Source organism: Mustela erminea, chromosome 2 (genome assembly GCF_009829155.1).
Source record: "Mustela erminea isolate mMusErm1 chromosome 2, mMusErm1.Pri, whole genome shotgun sequence".
Taxonomy (NCBI): Eukaryota; Metazoa; Chordata; class Mammalia; order Carnivora; family Mustelidae; genus Mustela; species Mustela erminea.
In genome coordinates, this window is record NC_045615.1 from 17,659,545 (window position 1) to 17,683,948 (window position 24,404).

The following is a 24,404-nucleotide window of genomic DNA, read 5'->3' on the forward strand; positions in this document are numbered from 1 at the left end:
CACTAAAAATATTTCACTGGGAAATTATTTTTAAAAGAATACTTGCAGGGGTGCCTGGGTGGCTCAGTGGGTTAATAAAACTTCTTCCTTGGGCTCAGGTCATGATCCCAGGGTCTTGGGATTGAGCCCTGCATCAGCTCTCTGCTCAGCGGGGAGCCTGCTCCCCCCCTCCGCCTGCCTCTTTGCCTGATTGTGATCTCTGTCTGTCAAATAAATAAATAAAATCTTAAAAAAAAATAAAGAGTACTTGCAAAGTACTTTGGAATCCTTAAGGTACTTTGAATGTGGTACTTAAAGAATGTAAACCATTAGTGTTTATAGTTTCATACCTGGGGAGGTATATGGCAGTGGGAGTGAACTTCACAATATCCATTTTTTAAGACAGCATACATTTGAACTAGCCATTCTCCCTAAATGCTTATTTTAAATTGGCAGTGGTTTACCCAGCACTCAGTAATCTCACTTAGCAAGTGTTTGGCACGCCTGTTTTAACCTGCACAGGTTCACTTCGCACAAAGAAAGGGAGGGTGGGGTTACATGGTGGAAGCACCATGTTAGCCTCATTAACATATTTTGAATAACTGTATTTGAACACTTGCCAGTGAAGCTAGGCTATTTGGATACTTGCCAGATGAGCAATGGGAACTTCTGAGAGGAGCATAGAGATTTGAGCCTGTAAAATGTTTACTTTTGCTTCTTGGAGGGGAAACGTTTTAGAAGTTGCTATTTAGGATATTTCCCTTATTCTCCCAACAGAACAATTTTTTTTTTTAATTCTGCAGATATTTGAGATCTTCTCTTCCCACCATCTTTGTGTATTTTTGGAGCGGGGAGGGGAAATGTACCTTGGGACTTGTTTCAGAAATACCTTTGATAATGTCTCCCAGATTAGATTTAGTTCCCACTCAGCCTGTCTTTGGTTTTTGCAAAATTAGTCCTAAAGCTCTTTCTGTGGGCCGATCTGGAGAACCTCTTCTGCAAGCTTATCGTGTGAACACCAATGGCTGGAACAAGACAGACAGGATAAACTAGGGTGTCTGTAGAGTCAAATTCTGTCCTGTGGATGCTCAGATCATAAAGATGCCAGCCTGGCTCAGCTCTGTAGAGCACAGAAATGATCTTTACAAGGTTCTAGTTTTGTGGCCTGTAACTGTGTCCAGAAATACTTCTTTAACTTTGTTGACACCATCTGGCTGAAACCAAAACTTGGGGCTCTAAAACTAGTTAAGGAAATAAAAGCTGAAACCAGGTTCTTGGATATTGTGATGTAGCAGATTTTAAGGGTAAGAAGATGAGGCAGCACATTTGCTTAGCTCTGTAGTTCTTATTTTGGGGGCCAGGTCAGGGAGTATGAAAACCACCAGGGAGCTTTTATAGAACCTATTCTCCATGATTGCTTTTTTCAGGGTGGAATGACAAGGTAACGAGGAGGCATTTGAATCTACAACCTGTTGAAACCGTGGGTGCTTTCCATTGTGTGGTAGTTTCCATTTTTTAGGCCAATTTGCAACCCTGCTTCTTGCTTACTCTTCAGAATAGAAAGATACAGCCTGATAACACCATGTCTCATTGCTCCTGTGAAAGATTTTGAAGTAATATGTCAAATGTGTACTTAATAGACTTACCAAAGAGGGTTTTCTTCCTGCTTAGGGCTTTTTTTCTCTTTATTTCTTCAAAGTTGGTTCTTAAGACCAATTTATTTTATTATTATTATTTTTTAAAGATTTTATTTATTTATTTGACAGAGATCACAAGTATGCAGAGAGGCAGACAGAGAGAGAGAAGGGGAAGAGGCTCTCCACTGAGCAGAGAGCCCGATGTGGGCTCGATCCCAGGACCCTGGGATCATGAACCTGAGCCGAAGGCAGAGGCCCAACCCACTGAGCCACCCAGGCGCCCCTTAAGACCAATTTATTAAAATCACACAAATATAGTGTAGCTATTAAAAAAAAATTTTTTTAAATGAGAACCTAGGAAAGAACCCTGGTACATTAAATGAAGTCCTAAATTTTTAGCAGGTATTGTAATGAGCATATCTATTTATATTTTATATGCCAGTCATATAATGTATATATAAATATATGTTGTATATATATAACATGTTATATATAACATATATGTTATATATGTATAACATGTTATATATATACAACATATATTTATATATATATACGCTTTTATATTTCTAGATGCAAGTTATTAAATTTCAGCTAGCTTTTGGTGAATTTCGTTGACTTGTAATTTTGTGAATAATGTATGTTATTTATATATTTACATAATCACTATCTACTTTTAACTAAATACGTAAATATATCTTTGAGTCTTCATAGCTTTTTTTCCTTAGTGATTCATAACAGCCTGCTTAAAAGAAAAAATGTATAGGTGATTGTAATCATGAAGCAGTGTAGGGTTAATGAATACCTTTGATCATTTCTGTATTTGCATTTTTTGTCATAGAAGATTAACTTCCTTCTGTGTTTGTGGAGCTTCTCTGTTGTGTCAGTTTCTTGCTTATAGGAATACTTATGGAATGTTACTAGTTCACTGTTTAGTACATGTTTAACATCTCTGAGGGTGGTAGATATAAAATCCTTTTCTCAAACAGGTACTTACATGAAACAAACAATTTATTCAAGTCCTCTAACAACACTAGTGAAATTTGAGTTCTGGCACCAGGCCTACATTTAAGCTGATATTGTGTGTGTGGGTGTGGGTGTGGGTGTGAATGATACTAATCACTGATAGTCTCTTCAGAATGTGTTAATATTTTTAGGTCTAAATATGAGTTATTCAGTAGGTACATCAAATTTTAAAAACTAGGTAAAATGTAAATATTGACTTTTGTTTCCCTTTTAATTAATTTTAGTGACTTCCTAGGTGGTATTTGTGGAGTGACATATAACATCTTCATTGGTTGTTGTGTTCTCCGTAATTTAGTTACAAAGTACTAGCCTAGCCATGAAATGTGAATGAAGAGGCTACCTTCAGGTATAGAGAGGGTTTAGCTCATTTAACCATTGCTCTAGCTTATCCTCCACAGCTTGCTCCCTGGCTGGCTGGCATATTTACATATTATATAATCCAGACTGGTTTGTCCTGTTTGGTAGGTTTGTTATAAATTGCAAAGCTAAGTAAATGTGTGATAACATTTTAAATGGCATTACAAGTTAAATAGTACTTGTGGAGTGATGTAGCCCAGGGCCCCAGCTGTCAGGTGGCCCAGGGTCAGCCTCCTTTCGAGCCATTTCCGTTTTCTTGTGGGTAACAGGAAATAAACATGAAACTGTAGTAATGCCTGACCAGAGGACCACTCCTTTTTCCAGGTGACATCCCGCCTGATACTAAAAATGTCTGATACTGAAAGTAGATGTTGCCTGTGTCCACTAATGACTTTTGTACATAGGCAGAAACCAGCAAACCAAACTGGTGGAACCATTTCCATCTGTCTGTGCCCAGTGTGAAAACAGTGAAGGAGGAAGGTAACTAGATGAGTTTTGTTCCCCTCCTTCCTCAGGGTATAATGAGAGAACATTGCCATGAGCTTGGTGATGAGCATTTCTTAATGGCTGAACAGTACTGGGTTAAACTGACATATAGTGCTTAACTTACCCCAGTTAAAGGGCTCCTGGGTTTTCTAAAGCATCCTCTGTCCTTATCTGTTTACTTTATGAAAGCTGTGCATTCATGTGAGTGTTCTAGACCCTCTGGTGCGTCCCTCTTCAGTGTTGTGTATGTTCTTCTTGTGTTCACTTCCCATTACGCCCCCAGCTAGAAACTGGGATCTAATGGTGGGTGTGGAAGTCTTCCCTGGGATGCCTCTCTCCTCCATGCAGGTCCTTCTCTGAGATTTGCAGGGGTTCCTAGTGCTGCAGGGTGTTAGTTAAACTTATGGTGGTGGTAGTATTGACAACCTCCACCTGCCATGCTACATGCTTCAGCCTCTCATGCTCTCACCTGTTCCAATCTCAGGCTTCTCTTTGAGCCTACAGACTGGGGACCCTGACTTAGAAGATCTCAGTTCAACAGCAACCTGTTTTTTCCTCGTGAGTCAGTGCTTAATTTGAAGTATGCTGAGAGAGGTTCTCATTTCTGTAGGTCAGGCAGGTTGCAGCCTGCTTGAGTTTTTAGTATCTCTGGTTAATAATGACTTTAGAGCACAGAAGAGGAAATGGCTCCTTTATGAATGTTGCATAAAACTCTGTGGCCTTGTGCAAATGATCTAACTTCATGCGAATCATGCCTTATAGACAGAATCTGCATTTATGTGGATAGATTCACCACTCTTTGCATTAATCTGAAGTAATGAGGGACAGAATCATCACATATATAGCATATACATTTTTTAACATTATTTTTGCTGTTTTAAATTTGCTTTTATTGAGATCAGAAATACATTTTTAAATCTAACTTTTTATTTTTGAACTGAATATTTAAAACTTACATCTGTGGAATTACCATCTTTTCAATGGTTAATTACTGAAGTTTATATTCAGAAGATTGAGACCTTTAGAGGATAAAATGGAAAATAAAATTAGGTCTAGGACAAGGAATTCTACTTGAATATTGCAAAAATAGAAAAAAAAAAGTGAATGAATAACTGGCAACACAAACACTTTTTCCTGTAAGTTCCTTTTTCCCAAACTCTTGCCATCAAGCTAAAAAAAGTTTTCTTGCAAGTTGATTTTTCTCAGAATCCTGCTGCTTACTGTTAGTAAGAATTTTTTTTCCATGTGCCAGAGTTTTGTTTTTCATGTGATTTCTGTAGCCATTTGGGTCTTACTGAAAATATTTTTTTTAAGTGTGGTGGCGAAAGTTAGTGATAGTAAGCCAAAAGGAAAATATAATACGAACTTTTGTACAATTTAGTTATAGTGATTAGGGGGAACTAAATGTGTTACCCAGGGTGAATGAAGTTATTATAGGAGAAATACCAATTCTAACTGAAGATAAAGTAAGGGTGCTTATTTCCAGTTTCAAAAATTAGATTTTTCACTTGCTACTTGGTCTTTTCTCCCAAGGATGCATATTTTTGAGATTTTTTTCTATCATGCTAATGCAAGGTAATGCTACTGACTGAGCCAGATTAATGCAATGACATCATGGTTTCCTTGGGAATAATTAAGCAGGATAAAATATTCAAGTTTTTTAGAAGGCATGATTGAACTTCTTGAGCAACGTGATACCTTAGAGCATACAAGAAAGTAACTGAATGCTTTTAAGGGGATAGCCAGTGTTCGCATCTCTGTCTGATAGGAAAAAAGAAATCATATTTTAGATACTACGATTAAAACAGCATGTGATGTATTCATCCTCTTATTCCTTTTAAGAAATGATTTCAGAAATGGTCAAGAACATCTTGTTCAGCAGCTCACTCCGACTCCTTGACTTATTGGGAGGATCTCACTCCATTTGTTTGCTCTATAAATTGTACAGGGGCCTTTGAACAAAAGTGATGAAATATTACCTGACCTGCTATATCAGTCAGGATTCTTAGCTGTAAACAACAGAAACCCTAATTTTGTCAGAAAAGGAGTTTATTAACAGTATTAGGTAGCACACACTCTCTCTGGGAAGGCAGAGGACCTAGCTTAGGAGCTCGTCAGTCAGGAACAGTATCACTGACCTGGTTCAGGATGCAGTAGGTTATTACTGCCTCACAGGCCATGACCATGGGCCCAGCATCTTATACTGCCAACACCAGTGACACTAGATAATGAACACTGCCATTACTACCTCTGGAAGCTGTATTTGCTACCCCAATCCCAGATTCAGATTTTGTATACTTCTTATTTCTTGAGATTTGAAATCTGGAGTAAATTTGTTTGGTGAAGCCAGTGTACCTGATTGTGTACCTACACTCTGTTGCAGGAAAGCTAAGACGGCAATTACCTGAAATTTTCTGCTTTTATAGTATTAGCGTTAATGATTTTTCATATATAGGGAGGGAAGTTCAGATGCTGGACATCCTAAAAGAATCCTTTAATTCTGCTGTTCCAGGCATATTGGGGGTAGAGGTAGAAGGACAGCTACCCTCCTACAGAACTTAAAATGTCTACTAATAATAGGTTTGAGGAAAAAATGTCATAACAAAACACATAATTTCTTAGTATTCTCACATCAGCTGCCTCCACAGACATAAGAGAAAACGCTCTTGTTTACTAAACAGCTGTTCCGTTCTCGGTGGTGGTGTTTTTTTTTTGTTTTTTTTTTTTTTTAAATTTTATCTCTAATCCATACAACAGCCTTGAAAAGTAAACATTACTACCCCCATTTTTACAGGTAAAGAAACCGGTATTCCAAAGTAAGTTAACCAAAATTACATAACTGGTGGATGTCAGTGCTGAAATTCAATCTCATTTGTGCCTGTTCTAGAACCCTTGTTCTTTCTATTGTACCAGCTTTCCCTCACTGAAATTTTGTGGAAGAGCCCATATGGCCTCCTTGGTTTAAACCAGAAATTTTTATGGGTGCTTCTGCATTGTTTCCTTCTATCTAGCAGTTACCATTTATCATGAGTTGGGAGACCCTACTAGGCTCAGGAGAGTGACTGGGGCTAGAACTGCAGATTCAGGAATGATAACAATGTTAGTGTCTCCGGGTGCTTTGGGAATCCATGCCGTCATCCTGGAAGAGTTTGTTGAGTGAGAGGAGGGGTGATGAGACTTACAGAACACTGGCTTGGCAAGTGGATCAGGAGAGGAACCAGGAACAGACACAGTGATTTTCCCTTGGTAGGAGGAGCTTCAGAAGAGGGACTTGTTAGGGAAGCCAGAGATCCTGGTTTAAAAAGGAGGGTGTGGTTCGGTCAGGTGCTTTGAGAATCAAAATAGGATGAGGTGGAAGATAGCCATGGAGATGAACTGGCCAAGCAGGAAGTTATGGTGGCCTTTTGTAATTTGAAATAATATTCTCTGAATCTTACCCACCTCTGTTAATCTACCATGAAGTGCAGTGATGGAAACACCACCCTGGATTTTAGGTTTTCATACTCAAAGACATGTACAATTTTGTGTTTAAATTTTTCATTCCTGGGGCGCCTGGGTGGCTCAGTGGGTTAAAGCCTCTGCCTTAAGCTCAGATCATGATCTCAGGGTCCTGGGATCAAGCCCCACATCTCGCTCTCTGCTCGGCCGGGAGCTCTCTCTCTGTCTACTTGTGATCTCTGTCTGTCAAATGAATAAATAAAATCTTAAAAAAAAATTTGTTTTTTCGTTCCTTTTTAAAATAATGCTTTGGTACTTGTTGAGGCCACACCTGTATAGTGAACAGTCCAGATGGACTAGAGTTTTCCGTGTTCCCTATTCTGGAGTCACATTTGTTTTATTTAGAGGCTGTTGTCCCTCAAGAACGACTTGGATTGACTCCCCATCAGTCTGTTATTTTTTGTCTGCCCACGTAGAAACTAATCGTCCACTTTTCTTCCTACTCATGCGGCTTTGTGAAATCTTCCAACCACTTAAGCTGTTTGTTTGTCTTTTTGCAAATAAACTGATCATCATGTCACCTTAAAACATCCCTTATTAAACTTCAGAAAGGATGAAGGATGAGCAATTAAAATTTAGCTATGTATAGTTTAATTCTTCCCTCTCTAGAGAACCTCTTTAGAGAGTACACAGGCATAGCAGTAAAAATAAAAGCATTCCTGAACGGGTTACAGAAAATTATGGGGAAAATGGAGAGGTGTTGGAATGGATTTTAACATCTGTAAGGTTGTATGTCCAGAGCAGAGTCTGTCTTGGATGGGCCCTGAGCAGGATGGCCTTTTCCTGATTGAGATGCAGCCTTATCTTGTCTGTTCAGATCACTGCACAATTTCTCCTTTGTCCTGGAGTGATGGAAGTTCCCTCTCCACAGCCTTTTCTGATTACTGCTGCAGCCCCAGTGTTTGCTAGTTTACTCCCCTCTAGCCTACACTAGTTGGCATTGGGATTTGTAAAAATCCCAATGGTGATGAAAATGAAAGCTCGCCCTGCATCAACTTTTTAGTTGTATGTCTCTGTCCCTCATCTCCTTTTCACCTGTGATGAAATGAATGCAGATGAAGAAGGATAGGGAAATGGAACCTCATATTTTTAATATTCTTTTCCTTTTCTGCTCATCAAACTCTCCCCACTCCCCTGGACCCCTATTCTTGTTTCTAACCCTTCAGTATCTGTCTTCCCCATTAGAATGTAAGCTCCCAAGGTAGAAAGACCATGTCAATTTTGGTCTTTGCTGTCTGTGCCTAACTCCCCACCCCATTGCCTAGCACAGGGCCTGATGCATAGAAAACATGTGTGCTTGCTTGGTCAGTGAGTGAGGGGAGGAAGTCATGGGAGAAACCATTATTTCTGTTAGTATCGTTCTTGACAAGTTTACCTCGTTCTGATTTCTTATTCTTCTCCCCCAGTTCTCTAATCCTGAGGGAAACCTGCCTCCTGGAAAGAACATGACTCTTACAGTGGGGTGCTGGACACATTTTTTCCTCTGGTACATTTTTCTGTATAGTGATTAGTCTGTTGGAACTTTATACTTGAGGAAGCTCTTGTGGGCTGGCCAGAGAAGTATGCCATTATGTACAACATTATTTCTATGGGAAAATGCTTTGTGACTTCACATGAATCTACTTACATACAAATTTTTGAATTACAACCTTTCCATTAGTTGGGAGACTGCCATTGTATGATCTTCATTCAGGCTTTTATTTGTTACTAATATGTAAATGAACAATAAGACAGTTCTTTGTAGAAGGACAGAGCCAGAAGTCTTTCCTTCTGAGATTATAAACTATTACATTAAAATGAATTTCATTCATCCAACAAACATGGAAGTTTATTTCAAATGTATTTTATAGAGTGCTTGGCACATACTGGGCTTTGAACAAAGGATTGACACGTGAATAAAATAGGGACTCTGTCCTGGTAAGGTCACAATCAGCTTTCCACTTAAATAGGAATTAGACTAATATAGTCCACAAGGTTACTTCCAGCTCTGAAATTCAGTACCTCTTGTTTTGAATTGCTCTATTCATTGGCCTGTTTTCCTTGTCGTATGTGGTTCTGTTATAAGATGTATTCTTAGAGGGCGGCTGGGTGGCTCAGTGGGTTCAAGCCTCTGCCTTCTGCTCAGGTCATGATCCTGGGGTCTTGGGATCCAGCCCCACATCGGGCTCTCTGCTCCGCAGGGAGCCTGCCTCCCTTCCTCTCTCTCTCTCTGCCTACTTTGATCTCTGTCTGTCAAATAAATAAATAAAATCTTAAAAAAAAAAGATGTATTCTTAGATAATCCTAGAGAGAGCATTGACAGTCATGAGTAGCAATTAGTAATAGCAATTACCACCTTTATAACTTTTAAGTAACTCTGAATGTGTTTTTATTATTAAGAGTGAGAAATCCAGGAGAAAATATTACTTTTATTCTAGCTTTTCTTGTAAAAAAATGAAGTCAAATGCATCATGAAACTAACATAAAAAGATATTGAATGACAGGGGCTTTACCTTGAAAGTGTAAGTATTCTGCAAGGATAATGTATATAGGTGTTGGGATTAAGAAATTTTTTGTTTTTTTTCTGAATGCTTTTCTGTAATTTTAGAACAGTTTATAGCAAGTATATGTACTTCTTCACTGCCACCATTGCACAATATTCCCATGTACATTTGCATGGCAGCACTTCTTCAGATAAATTGAAATATTTCAGTGAGGTGTGCTTCTTTCCCCAAATCATTTACCCGTGTGTCTTAATACTTGATCAGCAAAACCTAGGTTCTGGGAGATGGAATGTGGGAAATATGAATGTTTATATAAAAAAATTCTACAGCTATTTATAAAATATACTTAGAGTTCTGTGAAGTAAAAAATAAGTCTTTCTAGAACTCTCTCTCATTCGTGATTTGGGTTCTGTGGAAGTAATCTTATTCTGCCCCGAACCTGAAAAGTTACCTGGTAGTTAATTTCAAATATGTTTGAACCACAAACTTCCTTATTGGTGGAGTTCTGATTTTTATTAAAAGTCTATAATTCAAGTAATATATTAATTATTTCTAACAAGTGGATAAATGAATGTTTCCTCCAGCACCTGGAGAAAAACAGGTGCTGTATTAACCTTCTAGAATTCCCCTGTGTAGTGATTAGGATCATCCCTGAATTAGTATTTAGAGTTAAATTTGCCAATACATTTTAGAGTGTTATTTTTCTTCTCCATAAAAATACTAATAAACTACATATTTTATTGCTTTTATTGCCTTATTGGTTTCCTAGTCACTATTTTAGCAGTTTCTTTTTTTTTTATTAAGACTTATTTATTTTAGAGTGCCTGGGTGGCTCAGTGGGTTGAGCCTATGCCTTCGGCTCAGGTCGTGATCTCAGGGTCCTGGGCTTGAGCCCCACATCGGGCTCTCTGCTTGGCGGGGATCCTGCTTCTCCCTCTCTCTCTGCCTGCCTCTCTGTCTACTTGTGATCTCTCTCTCTGTCAAATAAATAAAATCTTTAAAAAATAAAAGAGTTACTTCTTTTATTGAGAGAGAGAGATCAATCACATGGTGGGGGGAGGGGCAGAGGGAGAGAGAGAGGCAGAGAGGTAGAGAAGCTGATTCCCCACTGAGCGGGAACGTGGAGCCCAAGGTGGAGCTTCATCCCACAATCCCCAGATCATGACCTAAACTGAAACCAAGAGTTGGAGGCTCAACCAGCTCAGTCGCCTAGTTGCCCCAGCAGTTTCTTTTAAGGTAAAAATCAGCCTCTGGCTCGAATACCATAATTATGGGAGATTGAAAACCCACATTTGAGGATTTCAGTTTTAGGGAAAGAACAGTTCATAATATATTCAGTAATTTGGTTCTCTGGTCCTTTAAGTATGCTTTGCTATTTTATTTAATATAGAATGTTAAATCGTGCAGGTGTACATCAACCATGTGTCTGTTGACAAAAAGAGATCATTATCTGGATGGCGAGAATCTCAGATTATTAAAACAAACTGGATGCATATTGATGTGGTTTAATCCATATTTATTAATGTTTCACCATTAAAGAAATTGAAAGTAGAAGCATTTGCACGAGTTCATTGGAAGATTGTAACTAAAGTTTCTGTTTTAGGAGAAATCACATTGCAAAGTAATGCATTAAATTTAAAATGAGAGAAATGCTTTTCTTGATATCTGGCAAATAATAGGTATGCAACAAGTAATAGTTTCATTTATGACAAAGAAGGTGAACGTTCAAATTTAGAAGTTAGGGTCATTTCAGCAGTCCACAGGTCTACACATCATGAGGCATTTTCCTACTGTTTGTGCACATGGTGCAAAATTGGTGACCTTTTTATTGTTTTATATGCAGTTCTACTTTTATTTTCATAATTTTTTAACTTTTCATTTGCTTTTACTCTTAAAATGAACTATTGCTTGGGGTGTCTGGGTGGCTCAGTGAGTTAGGCCTCTGCCTTCAGCTCAGGTCATGATCTCAGGGTCCTGGGATCGAGTCCTGCATTGGGCTCTCTGCTCAGCAGGGAGCCTGCTTCCCCCTTTGTCTCTCCCTGCCTCTCTGCCTACTTGTGATCTCTGTCTGTCAAATAAATAAATAAAATCTTAAAAAAACAAACAAACTATTGCTTAAGGTAAATTATTACGTGTCATGAGTCAAGTTTTACTTATACTTGGGTTTTTCTAAATTTACTATGTATAACAAAGTACACAATCAGAAATTTATGGTAAATATGATTCAGAAGAGGAAATTTGGAGCTTTCTAAAGTCTTTGAGTCTTTCTCAGGCAGACAAATTAAATACGCATATGAAGTCCACTTTGTATAATTAAGAACAAATAAATGAACCACCAATAAAAAGTAAAAACCAGCATCTGAAAATGTATGATTGGTCTTTTTTTTAATGTGGTCTTAGAAAACACATACAATGGAACGTAGCACCCCTGGGTTTCAAAAATAATGCCATTTGAAAATACACCTGATACCATATAAAAGACACTAATACCTTATTCTAACAATTTTACCTTTTATTTTTTTTAATACCTGAAGACTTTAGAAAGCTCCAAATTTCCTCTTCTGAATCATATTTACCTTATTTTTTTTAATACCTGAAGTGAACCTGATTTGAGGGATTAACAAGATGGTAGATTCATTTCTTCTAGAAAAGTTCTAAGGCAGTGAATCTTACACTTAAAAAATTTCAGTCTGCTGTTATGTTCCATGTTTTGTGCATACGTGATATCTTCTATATATAGTTTAATATGTACGTCTGGTGAAATATACATATAGGACATTAGCCTAGGTATTCAATTCTATGTAAACATACCTATTCAGATAGATTGATTTTGTTTTTTGTAACAGTTTTGAGATATAAATCATGTACTAGAGAGTGTACCTGTACCCTTATATAGTGTAGTATATAGTTTTAGTATATGTCACAGTTATGTGTCTATCACCACTGTCTAATTCCAGAACATTTTTGTCGCTTCAGGAAAAAAAGCCCATTCCCATTAGCAGTCGCTCTCCATAGGCCCCCAGATCACACCCCACTAACCTTAGGCAATCATTGATCATTCCATATAGATTTGTCTATTCTGAATATTTCATATAATGGAATTATATAATATGTGGTCCTTTGTGTCTGGCTTCTTTCGCTAGGCATAACGTTTTTAAAGTTGATCCCTGTTTGTCACATGTATTAGAACTTCATTCCCTGGGATTATATGGATATATCACAACTTAGGTATAGAGAATGGATCAAATTTATTTATTTATTTATTTACTTAAAAAAGATTTTATTTATTTATTTATTTGACAGAGAGAGAGAGAGAGAGAGAGACAGAGACAGAGATCACAAGCAGGCAGAGGCAGAGAGAGAAGCAGGCTCCCCACTGAGCAAGGAGCCCGATGTGGGGCTCGATCCCAGGACCCTGAGATCATGATCTGAGCTGAAGGCAGCGGCTTAACCCACTGAGCCACCCCGGTGCCCCTAAATTTATTTTTGAACTGAAAATCTGACAATTCCCAAAGCCCCCTATAATTTTCCCAGACTTCGTTCTCTTATCTCTCTCTGTCCACATCCCACACCTTTCATGACTGGGTTTTCACTGTGTTTCCTTTTCTGAGGACTATCTCAAATACTACTTCCTTTCTGAATTCTTTTTCTATAATTGCTTCAGTAATAAGTAATCTTTCTTCAGATTTTTACAGTTCTTCATCTTTGCCATTGCCATTGTTTCTTTTCTTTCTTTCTTTCTTTTCTTTTTTTGAAGATTTTATTTATTTCTTTGAGAGAGAGACAGAGAGCACAGGAACCAAGGAGAGGGGCAGAGGGAGAAGCAGGCTCCCAGCTAAGCAGGAAGCCTGATGCGGAGCTCAGTCCCAGAACCCCAAGATCATGACCTGAGCTGAAGGCAAGTCATGCTTAACTGACTGAGCCACCCAGGCGCCCCTTTGCCATAGTTTCAGCGTGAACTTTGGTTGTTGATATACTTGTCTCTCATTTCATATTTTAATGCACAAGACCAGGGACAGTTCTGTTGCTTTCGGAAATAACCGTGTAAATAGCCAAAAATCAATACATGGTTTTTAAAATATTGAATGAGATCATTGAAGATCACTTGGGTATCATAAAATAAGGCTGTCATTGATAGTTATTATTTCTAGTTGGGATGCCAAAACGGTCGCAGGAGTTAAAGAAGATAACTACGTTTTTGGAAAAATCTGTCTTCTCATTATTAGTGCAGTGACTTAGTGTCTGGTACATAATTAGAACTGAGTAAATGTTTGTTGAATTGGACCCCATATCTGGTAGCAGGAGTGGGTAAATTTTCAATGTCTCTAGCAAGGAAATTCCGTATTTCTTAATAAATACACGTAGGAGGCCCAAGTTCAAAAGAGAGCAAGAAAGTGAGAGCATATGTTGGTCAAATGAGGAAGAGGTTTGGAGAACCTCTTTGCAGGAGTGGCACAGAGCAGTTGCTTTTCACTTTTATATCGGATGTGTCATATTTGGATATGTCAGTAAATGTTTGCTTTTTTCTTTTCCAGAGGAGTAAGTTCTAATTAACACTGAAGACTTAATGAGTAGTAAGTTCTCTAAGTGCAAGGGCTAAGGGTACATCTTACATCTTTTTTGAAGTCCTGTTTCAACCAGTCTTAAGTCAGAGGTGGAATTGTAAATTCAGATGAAGGTCTGTAAGTTCTGACAGTGGGGTAGTTTACCTCTTCTTGGGTGCAGCAAGGACCTTGATTCTGGGCTAGGGTTTTCAGCCACATCCACAGGGCTTTGAAAAGGAAGAAAGACAGACAGGTAGGTCCTGTCTTTGAAGAAAAAAAGAGTAAACAGGAGTTCCTGTCAGCATGGCAAATAACTTCTCATATTTTAGTGCTAATTACTTTATGTGGTCAAAGATCAGAGAAAGAGGGCCCAGGATTAGAAGAGGTAAGCACCAGACTCTTGGGGTTCTCTTAGTTTCTCTTTCTCCCATGACAGTTGTCCTCAGAATAGAACTGCGCTGTTTCTGAAGTAAATGATGGTACTTCTTCATTTGTGATTATCTAAAACTTAGATTACTTAAATAGTTTGAAAACTTGTTTTAGAAGGAATTACAAAAGCTTTATGGTTTTCATTTTTATCTTCTCTATTCCTACCCTTCTAAGTTACTACAGATATGCCAAATTTCTATAACTGTATTTTATATAACCAAATTTCTATATTTTCTATAATCAGATTTCTGTAACAAATTTTACAGTTAAAATATTTTAATTATATGATACATAAACAGTTGTTCTTGGTAGTAGATTCCTGTGGAGGTTTTTCCTTACATTTTGTGCAGCTCTCAAAATTTTGTTCCTCTTTACTTAATAATAACTTACGAAGTTGTCTTTCTTTTCCTTTGTCTAGATGCATCCAGTTTTATTTGTACTTTTCCCACCTGACCTTTTATTTGCTTAATATTTGCTGTGACTCTAGGACATATAAAGAAATACTGACCCTTACTAAACATTTTCATTCATTTTATACCACTCTGTTGGCACTGAGAAAAGGTAGTATTTTCCTACTTGGTACAGTCTTTACAAGGTAAAAGTCCGTGCAAGGTGAAAATATCCCATTGCTCTAGTAATTCCCCCAAAAGGTCAGCCTCAATAATAAAGGATGAAAAGAGAAGTTTGGTAGTGTTTCTTCTTTCACAAACTCGTATCTGGAGAAAGAACATGATATATACCCGATTTCCTGATAACTGCCTTTTGTGTCCCAAATCTGATATTGTTGCATGATAATCTGACATTGCTTCCTGTTTCTGAGGGGATGAGTGGATGTGAAGCCAAACTGCTTGCTAAACCAGGAAACTGCTATTTCAGAATGCGCAGGAATTCAGGCTGCTTGAGCGGTTGTGCTGAGACATAGCCTAACTGTAAACTGTACCGGCTGCATGTCTTCCCACTGTTGTGGCTGGTTTTAAAAACCAGCCTCAAATACAGGAAAGCCCTAGTTAGTTAGCATTATAATAGCACTAAAACTAAGGAGCAATGAGGCCCCCCCAAACCTACTGTCCCTGTAAGCCTTCACACAGATACTGGATGAGCTCAGGGGGTGGTTGGTCAGGGACCTAATGGGAAGCAGGTGGCAACACTCCATAATTTGAGGAACATGCAAGAAAAAAAACCTGCTTACTAAGATACACAGTATAATGAGAATACAAGGGCCCATAAATGGGGTGGGCAAGGGCTAGTACCTATGCCTGAAGAGGAAAGAGGAGGGGATGTTACCAAACCCCGCAGAAGATGGTTACATAAAAATTGCTGCCTTGCTGGAGCTGAGATCTTCGGTCAAAGGACATAGTTGTCTATTGAGAACACAAGCATGTAGCCAGAGAATCAGCCCCCTGCCCTGAGGCCCCTCTCTGTATTAACCCCATTGGCTAAACCTGATGGAAAGCCAGAGAACAAATGAGTTGATGCAGTTCTTCATAGTTCAGCCCCCCAGACCCAGAGCGCTGTGGAACTAGATAGAAGGTGGGTCTGGGGATAGAGATGTCAGCTGTCCGCCATAGTTGTTGTAAGAGATTCCTGTATTGATTGGGATATCCCTCTCTTCCCTGTTGATAATATGGAACTCCCTTCTATGTCTTTGAGTCTCAAAAATACTTATTGGGGCGCCTGGGTGGCTCAGTGGATTAAGCCTCTGCCTTCGGCTCAGGTCATGATCCCAGGGTCTTGGGATCGAGCCCCATATCTATCGGGCTCTCTGCTCAGCGGGGAGCCTGCTTTCCCCTCCCCCTCTGCCTGCTTGTGATCTCTCTTTTTCTCTGCCAAATAAATAAATAAATCTAAAAAAAAAAAATACTTCAGGTTACCTGGTTCAGGCATATAGAAAATGGCGACTTTATTCATCCGATGTCTATTCTGACATTTTCAGTTACAGAGAACAGAATCGTACTTCAAGAACCAGCTTGTTCTTTTGTTAAACAGCTCTAATCAATAGGAAGGTTGTTCTTGCATTGAAACCTGCCTTCCTATAATGTGTAGTGGTTGCCAGTTCTCTCTTTTGGAGTTACACAGAAGAAGGCTACCCTGTTGCCATTTATCTTTTATCCTCATTTTAGCTTTGTGCTGTTTAACAGTCATTCATTTATTCAGCCTGTACTTATCAAGTGTCTGCTGTCGGCCAGGACTTGGTCTAGGTGCTGGATATTCAGCAGTAAACAAGACAAAACTCCTGAATTCATGAAGCTTCTGTTTTAGTGGGTAGGGATAGACATTGAGCAAATGTATAACATGGTGTCCAGCAGCGAGGGTTGCTGAGACTATTGGCTCTTAACCATCATTCGCATGAGAAAACTATGGTCGGATTGGGGTTTAAATTCGTTATGAGTCAACTGTGTAATGCAGTTGTCCAAAAGCCCAATTCCATTTTAGTCTGTGTAAATAGAATGCCCAACACTGGACAGGTCATGTTTCCTCTACTTCTCATCGTCCAGCTGGACCTGGAGTGTTGCATTTATATTCTAGAGGGACATTGACAAACTGAGACTTGTTCAGGAAATGTCTTCATTATAGCCTTTTAGATCATTGAGGAAGGCCACAGAGTATTCTTTAAACCAAACCTTCCCAGTTTTGTCAACAGTTTCTCATGTGGTATCATCTCTATACTCTTAGCCTGCTTGATCTTTGTCAGATAATTAATTTACTCTCACAGTGCTGCTCTCAGAATTTAACTCAGTTCTCTAGTTGTGATTTCAACTTAAGTAATGCCTAGTAAACTGTTTCTTCCCTTGATCTGGTTATTTAATTTTAGTAATGCAGCTGAGGATTGAATTTCCTGTTGTTGTTTTTTTAAACAGCTGTGTTACATCTGACTCTCAACGGTAAAGTACTGCTAAGCCAAGTTTCCAGCATTTCTGTTTGTACAAGTTATGTTTCTACTTAAATATCGGACTTAATGTATATCTCTATTAAAATATCATCTCATTGCTGGCCATATAATATTATGCATTAAGATTCTTTTGAATATTGTCTTTCATCTTTTTGTCGTCTGCAAATTAATAAGCATATTCTCAAACTTCATCTATGTGATTAATATAACTGCTCAATTGAAGAAAAACAGTGACACCAGATCATTCCTTCAGATTATAGCAGCTCAATAATGAATATTTTTTTAGGATGGTGTTTCAAAGAACTGTGAGCGCCCTTAATTATGTCATCCATCTCACATTTCTCTATTTTACCTGGACCTTTTAGAGAAATGCAGATACATTTTGTTTACAGTATTTCTGATAGCAGCTTATAAAAAAACACATTAGGATAATTGGACATGACACTGGAAATACAACAGGCCATTGCTGCTCCTCCCACACCCAAGTCTTATAATCTATCTATACTTGAAAACCCAAGGTAGAATTTTGTTTGAATTGATACCAAACTACCGGTCTATGGTTTCCTCTTTTTTGCATGTACCCTTTTCTTCTTTTCTGGAACTCTACTTTCGTGTATAGGAAACTTGCCAGGAGTGATACTTTGGTTCTTGAAGATGAGATGAGGCTAAAATTTAAAAGTGACCTTTGTTCCCTGTTTTCAGGGTGGACTACCATTTCTAGTTTTAGGTCTCTTCCTTGATCAAATCTAGAACATTAAGGAAAAATAGAAGCTGGATAGTAATACCTTCTCATTTCTGTGAAGGTTGTATCATTTTTGCTAGGATTTTAAAAGAAAGTGGGGGAATGGATGTGTTACCCTGGTTGCTGCTGCTTTTAGCTGTGCTTGAGGTCTTTCTGGGCTCCCAAGCCCCCCTGAAGTGCCTGTGGGGAGTCAGCTCTTGCATTTAGTCTTAGGTCTGTGTCCAGAGCCTCAGTATATGTCTTTGGTTTGGTTTTTAATTTTTCAGCTTCCTGTAAGACTGCAGTATTTTTTTTAGAGGCCTCCATATTTATGGGTTAGGAAAAAAAGACAGTCTTGACCTTACTCTTCATGGGAATGTTTTTGTTTTCCAAAGTGTTTGGTATCCTGTTTGCCTGGATTTCCTAGATGAAATATATAACATCTTGACTCTGTTCAGATGCTTAAGAGCACATACATCTTGCTGGCAGAGTGACTTTAAAGGGGAGAGTTACTGACGCTGTCTCTTGCCTTGTACACCAGTGTCAATGGACCTTGTGGTTAAAGATGCCAAACCTGTGAAGTCAAGCGGTTTCTAACTCAGGGTTCAACTTGACTGCAGGTCCTGGAGATGTGCCTGTGCTGATTGGGAGACCAGTGTATTAGCCAAGTTTAAAGCCGGAAGCTGTTTAACAATTTTTCTTGCTTTTCACATACTGCAGAGAAAAGACTAAATCCCATCTGGTGCACACTCTTGTGGGAATCTTATACTTTAAATTCATAAACAGTATGTTCAGGTTTTCTAGATTTGGCATTTGCCTGAGTATGTTCTGTGTTGATTTTATACTAAATGTAAATTTCTTTCCTTTTAACTATAACTGAATTTTAGTTGACTAACGGAGTAGAAGTTGAACTTGTGTTTATTAGTACCTGTAGCTGTTACCAGGCTTGTGTGGGGATCACTGTCCTCCTGAGGTTGCTTCCCAAGCTAAGATACAGCAGTCGTGCTCTGGGAACCACCTACCCTGGTTTACACCAGGATTTTGTCATAACTCCCTCTCAGAATTGTCTTGATTTGGAAGAAAAACTGTATGGTTCCCTTGAATACATCCCACAGTGTCTTAGAAAGCTCATGGTTCCCACTGTGCGGTCCTTGCTCTGACCTCTGGGCCTTTCTTATTCACCGTTCCCTATAAGGACCCAGAATGACTTGTAGGACCAGAAAACCCAATGATCCTTGGAATACTGCTCATCATCTTGAAGGGACATTTGATTACATGCTTCCTTAGAAGAAAAGCACCAATATGCATGGCTGGGGAGCAACTTTCATTATGTAGGGAAATTGAAAACACATTTTCTTAATGTAACCGAACTTTCCTTGCTGAATGGATCCATTTAAAAACTTCCCAGTGATGGTTCCTTAATAGTATCTGCTGTTTAAATGCAGGATCTTTTAGGGGCTTCTGGGTCGCTCTGTTGGTTGAGCATACTACTCTTGGTTTCAGCTCAGGTCATGATCTCAGGACTGTGGGAATGAACCCACATTGGGTTCCACAGTTCAAGGCAGCGTCTGCTTGAGATTCTCTCTCCCTCTCCCCCTTCTCCCCACCTTGCACTCTCTGTCTCTCAACTAAATAAGTAAATAAATAAAATCTTTAAAAAAAATAAAAGTAAATAAAAAAATAAACCCATGGACTTTTTCAAGCTGTGTTGTCTTGCTCTGTCCAAATACTGACCACTGTCTTGATTTGTCTGTCTCCCTTAGGTGGTAGCACCTGGAAGGCAGACCCTAGCTTATTCCTCTTGCCTCACAGCACTGATCATTCAGTAGGTGTGGCTGAGAGAAAGAGGGAGATTGGGAGGAAAGGAAGCTGTGACTAAGCCCTACTGCTTTCTGCTTTCCTTTTAAGAACTGAAGTACCAGCATGCCTGGGTGGCTCAGTGGGTTAAAGCCTCTGCCTTCGGCTCAGGTCATGATCCCAGGGTCCTGGGATCAAGCCCCACATTGGGCTCTCTGCTCCGCAGGGAGCCTGCTTTCTACCCTCACCCCCACCACTGCCTGCCCCTGCCTACCTGGGATCTCTCTCTGTCAAATAAATAACAAAAAAACAAAACAAAACTGAAGTACCTGAGCTGCATGTCTAGGAATTTGAAAGGTAGTAAATATTTTAGGAAATGGCCTTCCCAATTTTCTGAATATGACACATCATTTAGTTTCGTGGGGTTGTTACTCTGCACAGAACTTCTCAACCTCGGCAATATTGACAGGCTGGTCTGCATGAGTCTGTTGTAGGCAGGCTCTCTGCAATGTAGGATTAGCAGCATCCTTGGTCTCCACCCGCTAGATGCCTGTAGCCAGCTGCGACAACCAAAAATGTCTCTCGTCATTGCCAGATGACTAGGGGGCAAAAGAGGGACCCACCCTACCTCTTGAGAACCACTGCTTTACAGAAGCTCCTGTCTGGAATAAGTGCAGACCAAAGAAACCAGGAAATAAACAGGGAACTTAGAAATCATCTCATATGTTGTTCCTCCTGGTTCTCCTCAACCCCATCCCCACTGCAGTACATACCACTGTTTTATACCTGAAGAAACTGTGGCTCAGGGAAATTAGTGAATATAAAAATGAGAAACCCATAAGTATTTGAAGTAATACTGAATTTGGATTGTAGACTTACTTAAGTTTGTTCATAGATCCGTGGAGGGAGAAGTGCCTCTTTCCCACCGACTCAAAACAAGAAAACATCAGTTTATGGAAATAGGTAAGAAGGGGATAATGATTCATATCACAGGAAAACTAAAAGCTAGCACCACTAAAAAAGAATTAAAGATGTACATTGAACATTTTTTTTTTTTTTAGATTAAAAAGAATAGAGCAAACTAACTCGGATATGGCTGTAGATTTTTGGCGCAGGCTTCCACGTGGAGCTGTATGTGCTTCATATTATTTTAAGTGTGTGTATCTAAAAATAAACAGAAGAGTATTTAATAATAATTTGGCTTTTTCAAAATGACTTGCTTTTTACATCCAGATAATCATGGTAATGGCCTGCCTGATGAGATATTTCTACCATAGGTTAAATTGTGTTTTATAAGGGTATTTTGTATCTTACTAAGAATTCTCATATAGAGGTAAGAACTCCAAATTAAATATTAGCTGCTTCTGGTTATTTTAAGACTCATCTCAATAACCAAGAGAATTTGGTTCTCACACTTTGTACCTTTTGATTACAAACAGGTTTATGTTGTACTTCATCAAAGGTTATAGAGGATATGCAGACTGAGACGCTTTGGGACTGAAATTGGGCAATTCAAAGTTTCTCATGCATGTAAGCTGCCTTTTGTTTTGATCCCTATCATTCTTAGTCTGTCTTTCTCAAGATCTGCTGGAAGACTGTCCTGAGTGAGGACACAAGAGAAAATGGCAGGATACTAAGGCACCAGGGCCACATAATACTCCTGTTTGAGGTAGGGTGAAATCCAGTTGGCAGACTTTTGTCAGAACTTGCAGTTGAAAGTGTCATATTTAGATTCCGATGGTCCTTTCTTGCTGTTTTTGTTTGGTTTGGTTTAAGCACAATACAGTCACAATCTTAAATGATAAGGGTGTTTCTGAAAAATCGTAGGTAAGTCCATTTTTAAAAAATCAAAATGTATCAGAAGAACTTGCCAGTTAAATTTATCCCAATGTTCTGGTCCCCTGTTTCCCATTAAGAGACACAGTGATCACAATCATGCTCTGATTTCTGTCTTTAGATAAGCTGGGGTGTTTTATTGTTGTTTTAAAATATTCTTAAACCTGACACTTTGATTCTCAGTGAAAACAGTTTCAACCATGTATGTTGGTGATTTGTTGAAAATTCAAAACTGAAAACCTGCCACTCTGCTTTTAGTACTTGAAATCCCTTGGCAGGGAGACATTTTTCACAAAACACATTGTTTGGAAGACCTCAGGAAGTTCATTATTCTGGCAAGAGGTCCTTTCTGAACTTTGGATCACTATAATAGTATGCTGATTTATGTAAAGAGTGGATTCGGACTTGAATAACTGTAGAGTCCTGGCAGATGTGAACATGTCAGATGTCTTGGCACAGTTTAGGGGCAGAAGGGGACTTTCCCACTTCCTTATGTAATCCACAATCATAGTATGTGGGAGTTTTATGAAATTTCTTCCGTTATACTGAAATGCTTAGCTTTTCATACCATAAATGCTGCTCAGTGAGAACAGGCTCTGTGTATGTATGCATATATTTAAATGAAATGAAAAAGGAAAATGAAATCCAAGAAATTCCTTAAGTTTGCAGTGGTGATTATTTTTAGGCTGTGTTCATGTGTTCCAAAAGATCTCTTTTAAGTCAGTTGATTGGAACTTGGAACAGAACTTCCCATAGAAACAATAGTATAGTATATGTGGTGGTAAATTTTCCAGATGAGGCTTCAAAGCTTTTTTAACCCATCATACACTAGTGTGCTTTGCGGTACAAGGGACAGTGACGTGTAGCTTATTATCAACACACTGTTAATGATATTCAAACTGAAACCTGTTTCAATGCTAGAACTTAAATAAAATTGAAAATTTTTAAATGAAGAAGAAATCAATGTTATTTCTACTAAAAGGTGGGTTTGAGGGAAAGTAATTTAAAGAGGCTTGGTGATGTGGTAGAAGAGCCCAAGGCTCACCTGGAGAGGAGACACTTAGTAGTAGTTTGTGCATATTGAACAGGTAAAGGAACCGCTTGAGCCTCGGTTTCTTCAAATGTTGTAGTTGTAAGGGTCTGAGCAAAAAGTGCATATGACGGTGATTTATTATCTGCAAAGCTCTTTGCAAATATACAGTGTAAGTTCTTGTTCTTTCCTTAATTATAAAAATCCTGTGACCCGATCTTCCTTTTTCTTGACCTAGGTGTAGTGGCAGCAAAACCCTTTATGCTTAGCAATAATTAATAAGGTCCCTTTTAGCTCACCTACACAATACATGCATATTATTTTGGCCTGCTAGGAAGACAGTAGTATTTGCTTTTTTGAGATAGATGGAACTCCCAGAGTAACCTCTCTCACACATTTTTCTAGACTCCAGGTCTCTCCTGTCCTTCCCTTGTCTGAGTATCTCTTACTTAATCACCTTCTCAAGTTTCACACTAGGGTTTGCACTGCAGGCTGGCCTCCTGGTGGCCTGGCCTCTCTGACCTGTGCCTCTGGCCTCAGACCAGACCCTCACTGCTAACAGACCCTGCAGTTGGCCAGCTTCAGGTAGGGGCCCTCTTCTGCTCATGGTCTTCCTGGACGTTGGACAGAGGCAGCCAGTCTCGGGGGAACCCAGCCTTATTAGGCAGGCCCAGGCTTGGGCCCTTGGAGCCAAGAGTAAGGCTAGGAGTTCTTGGGCCTAATCTCACAGACCCAAGGAGCTTTTCTGGTAGAAGTGGTGTCAGAAAATAAAATGGGGATTTTGGCCATCACAGAGCAAAGCTTTCCCATTCCCTTATTCACTGGGGAGGATGGGCATCAGAAGTGCTGTATCCTTGTGAGAGTTATAATAGCACACCAAAGAGGCAAACTGAAGGGGGGTTATTAATTTTTTTTAAAGATTTTATTTACTTGAGAGAGAAAGAGACAGACAGACAGATAGCGAGAGAGAGTAGAACCAGGGAGGAGAGGGAGAAGCAGGCTCCCCACTGAGCAGGGAGCCTGATGCGGGGCTTGATCCCAGGACCCTGCAGTCATGACTCGAGCCGAAGGCAGAAGCCCAAATGACTGAGCCACCCAGGTGCCCCTAAAGTATTATTTTTGGGGTCAAATTTATAAGTTTAAGGCTAAACAAAATAATAATGTTTTATATTAGAACAAGTCTCAGAGATCAGGAAATGCAACTTACTTATTTTATAGTGGAAGAATCTTAATCTAGACAGGTTAGTTGATTTGTAGGTGTCTCATGCCTTCCAGTCTTGAAGTGTTTCATCGGACATCATGAAGACTACGTCTGGGCCTCACTACCCCTCTGTTTTCTATGTAAGGTTGGTAGTGATTTTGCACAGCTGTGTGTTGGGACCTTATGATCTGCGTAACAGTCTAGAAAGACCAGAAGGGAAGGAGGAGGTATACCACCTCTGATTCCCTTCTCTCACCATAGTGGGAATTAGTAATATTTATTAAGCAAGGCAGTTTGTAAACGTTGTAGATACAAGAAGTCTGACACAGTTCCTGCTCTTTCAGAGCTTACAATATTATATTACCTTACATCATTAGAGGGATCTAATTCTGGGCCATGTGACACTGACTGAAGTGGATATTAGTGTATCGGATTTTAGTTTTGTTTCTTCCACTGATTCTGGTTAAGACTTAAAAGGTTGTTTAGTTCT

General features: G+C 39.1%; 1 protein-coding gene across 4 annotated transcripts in view; it reads left to right on the top strand.

The window, feature by feature from the left end:
• GAB1 (GRB2 associated binding protein 1) overlaps positions 1-24,404 on the top strand; it is a 125,133-nt gene that overhangs the window by 18,298 nt on the left and 82,431 nt on the right. The window lies entirely within an intron of this gene.